The 4,419-nt window shown below is 37.8% G+C and overlaps 1 long non-coding RNA gene across 3 annotated transcripts in view; it reads right to left on the bottom strand.

Moving 5' to 3' along the window:
• The window catches only part of LOC109840944, a 22,184-nt gene continuing 17,937 nt past the window's right edge, over positions 173–4,419 (bottom strand). Inside the window, exons 3-8 of one of the 3 annotated variants that reach the window (XR_002247096.1) lie at positions 2,523–2,610; positions 1,831–1,896; positions 1,556–1,686; positions 726–893; positions 489–653; positions 173–409 (exon numbers count right to left, since the gene is read on the bottom strand). This is a non-coding gene — a long non-coding RNA (uncharacterized LOC109840944). Of the gene's footprint in view, positions 654–725; positions 894–1,555; positions 1,687–1,830; positions 1,897–2,522; positions 2,611–4,419 lie in introns of all 3 variants that reach the window. The other 2 variants (XR_002247095.1, XR_002247097.1) reach the window with 2 other exon arrangements.

Raw genomic sequence — 4,419 nt, 5'->3', positions numbered from 1 at the left:
TAATGTGTAACCAAGAACTTATTTAATGTAAATGTAGTTAAAGAAAGAAGGGAAAAAGAACAGAGAAACAGCTTTTCTAAATGTAAACCAAAAGAGTTGAGCGTGTACGTTCACAATTTCCTGTATATAACCATGCTTCCAATAAATCACAGAACGCATAGAAAACCCAGGATAACAGCCAAACATGCGGACGATGCCTTAACTTGTCATGCCTCAATGATAATCTTTTGGTGTACTAGAGAACTTCGAGCAAGATTACCGTATACAGAATCTATTATTGTTGCTTATTTTGATGTGCGGGTACACACCACCACATGAATCTGCTATTGAGATGGAACTGAAGGATACTCTTCATTCATTAAATACACGCGCTCGCGACTTCAATTTGAATGAGATTGAGAAGCTGCAGCTGGAACAGGAATAATTTTGACTGACCATTAATTGCAACTTGGATGAGCGAATAGAAACGAGAGCATAGAGACAATTACCACTCTGGACGGTCTCTTGAATTTATCCACATAACAAAAAAGAACAAAACCCAAACTAAGGATAACATCTGGGCCTCCAACAAGGGAATTCGGCCCGCGGTATTTTGACATTACTATCCATTCAGACATTTCGAGCTATTTCATGGGGAAAAAGGTTCCTGAACTCTGAAGACAAAATCAAATTAAGGATAAACCAGAAAACTTAAGAAAAGGCAAAAGAAGAGGCAATAAGCAAACTTCGTTTATGCTGCTTCGTTGAAGAGCAAATAGATGGATTCAGTTTGCAATGGCCAACTCCGATGTGTTTGTTGTTCAAGGCATATTCTAGCCAGAGCGGTCCCAATGGCGAGTCTACATTTATATCTAACCTGTATCCAAAGCTTCGCCCAACATGAGCAGGATCACCTGATACAAGAATAAGGTTCACTCATTTCTAAAGAAAGTGTTGGGTATGAATCACAATTTTAAAAATATTTACTATGACGAAAATTAACTTCCTGAGAAACAGCAAAATAGCGGTAAAAGGTGATTTAAGAAACAATGACGCCAATAAACGCATGTTCAGGAGCCAATAAGCCGCTTCATGCCAGGTTAAGACTGTGAGATGTCTTTTTTTATTTTTTTTATTTTTATTTTGTTGTGCTTAAACCTACTTAGGTGTAATTTCCCAATATGCCACTAAATATACAAAGAGAGGTTTGTGGAGAAGCAACAGGGCTGAGGAGGAGGAAATGGACTGAAATGTTTATGAAATACAACTTCACAAGATCAAATACCATAGTTTATGGACAAGAGATGGATAAACTGATAAAAAGTTATCTTGTACAGGACAGATCAGGACGGATAAAATGAAGATGCATCAAAAGGATGAGATGCATGCCAGAGAAATGCAATCATATAGCAAACCTTACCATTTAAAACCCATGAGTTAGGCTGAAAATGTAGTACATGTAGCAAATAAGCACAGCCATTATAATGGAAATTTTATGACAAAACAACACAATCCTAGAAACAGAGAACAGCTAAAATGTCTGCTAGGTAGAAAATTTTGAGAAAGAGATATTGACCTAGAAGAAACTGAAGGCTAAGGATACATCTATGCAGAGAAAATATACGCAAGGAAGAGAACAGCCTGGGCTAGGCTTGTGATTGCTTGGCCGGAGTTAAGAGTAGGGTTACTGCCTGAATACAATGGCACCTGAATCACAAAAGACAAGTTACAGGTGAGACCGTGAGGATGGAGTAGAAAGTACCAAGACCAAAAGAGGTATGAAATAAAATAAAGCCTCTGAGCATTTTAGAATTATATTAAAATATTAAGGCATTTTATAAATTATCATACCATTCTCCCTTCATGAGAGTTGAGCCACTTGCACACCCGCACATGCACACCTTTTGCGAAAGTGTTCTGGCAATTCAAGCAGAGAAAGAAAAATTAGTTCGAGTTTAACGAGTTGTATGCGGAAAGGAATGTCCATCGAGATGTGTAATGTGTGTGAATATTTAATCCAATACATGCTTGTCTAAAGGGATGCAAATTGTTGAGTTTGAAGTTCAATCATGATTGTGTTTAGCTTTTTCTCAAGAATTCATCAGTTGTGATTTCCATCTCTAACCGCATGTTAATAGGAAGTGCTACCCTTATCTTCTATCTCTACTTCTGTGATGGGGAAGGAATTGCATGTGCATGCCTCTCCCAATCAATTAATCACTTGGCCGCCCGCTTTCCCCTCTCTTTTTTAAGTATAAGCCACAGGAATTAAGAGAAATTCCCCTAGAATGCTGTGTTGGATCATTTTATAAATGCACATATCTGCTCAGGAGCTTGTATGCACATGTAAGGCATGTGCAAGTTGCAACAGACCAATACTGAATATAATGGATCAAAAACACAACGTAATTCTCAGACTGGCAATGTTGCCATGCTGCCTACTAAAGCATATACGAGGCACCCCTTGAGTGTTATTTCCATGTTTATCCTCTGTGAATCTTACCTCGACAAAAGAGAGCATGACAATAATAACAGAAAAATACCGCACTGAAGGCATAGCAGGTACACTTGGTCATGAACCAATCTCACTTTTATGATCAGCAGATCATTAGAGCCGCCTTCTGGGCAGAACTGCACAACAAAAACAAGAGTTAAAAACAATCAGAAATAAGTAATATGTTCTACTGGTTTGAAAAGAGGGGGAAACATACTTATAACCTACTGCCAGTGCTCAATTGCAAGTGAAAAACAGCAAAAGATGAATTTTCATCAGATTTTAAGCAAGATGCTCAAATGATAGGAGATAACATTGACATTTCTTTCTACCCTAACATTGACATTTCTTTCTACCCCTTGGTTTGTTGAAATGAATTGACTCCGGGTAAGTAATCCAGTTAGTATGATATCAAAAGATTAAAATAGCAAAAAACAGCAATCATAGACAACTATTGAGTTCTTAGTGTTATATTCTCAAAATCACTAAGTTTAATGAACCTTTAAAAGCTGGCCTCATGTCAAATTAACAGGTCGAGTCGTATGACCAAAAGGCCTGACCCGAATATAAACATAGCTCGACCAACCAAGCCGACCTCTCTAGAAGTTTGAGTCCGAGATGAAAGGCATCTTTTGATCGGACTCCACTAGGGAACATCCCAGAGGAGAGAGCGATCTATCAATCTCATCAACGCCGTTCGTATTTAGTGCACGGCCAGTCAGCGTCCATGCTTCGCCGCCCATTGGTCATCGCATTAAATGCATGGTCGGTGTCAGTGTGTCACAATGATTCCTTGGACATTGCCCGCAGTGATGTCATTTTGTCGCTATCACATTAAATGTGAGGTTGGCGCCACTTTATATTTACCCAATCAATTGCCGGCACATGTAAAGTGGAGGCAGAACGCCAACTCCGCCGATCGGGTCGGATTACCAATGTGCCCCAACGAATCCTCTATAAATAGTGAACAACTCCATCATACTAAGATACCCCTGATAAAACCCTAGACTAGATTCTGCATTCTCTCTTTAGATTGTTATATCTATCACTAATTTGAGCATCAGAGGGCACATAGGGGAACCTCCTCTGGGCCTCTAACGTTTGTTACTTATGCCAAGATTTGCTTTCCTCAGTTGATCATGTTTTCCACCAGAGAAGAATAAGGGACCCTAAACTCCTCCAAATATCCTCATACTCATGCAATTAACTTTCTGACATAAACACTTAGGTAAAGAGAATTAATGGTAGTCAATAATTCTAGAAATCAACTTGCTTCGTGTGCTACTGGTATTGTATTATTAAGGCTCTAAGTTGCTTGGAGCAAAGTTAAGTATAAAAAAGTTTTTTGTTGTTGTTGTTTTTTTTTTTTTTTTTTTTTTTTTTTGGGAAAAATTTTTTTTTTTTTTTTTTTTTTTTTTTTTTTTTTTTTTTTTGAGTGGCTCCATTAAACAATGGTGGTCAGAGTATTGAGTCCTCAAGGATCCCACTTTTACATATCCACCAGGAAACAGTATGGAGAAAAAACTACCTTTAAAAAAACGAACTCTTAATCTATAGACACTTCTACATATCTTCTTATCCTGTTGAAATTTGCATATATCCCTTACATAACGTGTTATCCCCCATAGTTACATTCTTCGGTCACAATTTGAAAATGTAACATTTTCAAACTTCAAACTTGTGTTTATTTCTTAGATAGGTCTCAAGTACCAAAACCATAGTATAACTTGGGGTTGTATCAAAGGTCAATATAAAAGCTGAAACAGAAGAAACTTGAAATGTTAACTTTACTGCATATTCCTGACTTGTGTAGTTTCACTAGTTCCTTTTTTATCACATCCTAGTTCACTTAACTCTGCTTTCGCAATGCAGATGCTTCTAACGCCGTTGCCAAAGTGAGGAAAATTTACGACAGGCGATAACTACTGGTAAGGACCCACAATTGC

This window comes from Asparagus officinalis, chromosome 5 (assembly GCF_001876935.1).
Source record: "Asparagus officinalis chromosome 5, Aspof.V1, whole genome shotgun sequence".
In the NCBI taxonomy this organism is placed as follows: Eukaryota; Viridiplantae; Streptophyta; class Magnoliopsida; order Asparagales; family Asparagaceae; genus Asparagus; species Asparagus officinalis.
Note: the sequence above shows the minus strand (reverse complement) of the source record. Positions and strands in the feature narration are given on the sequence as shown.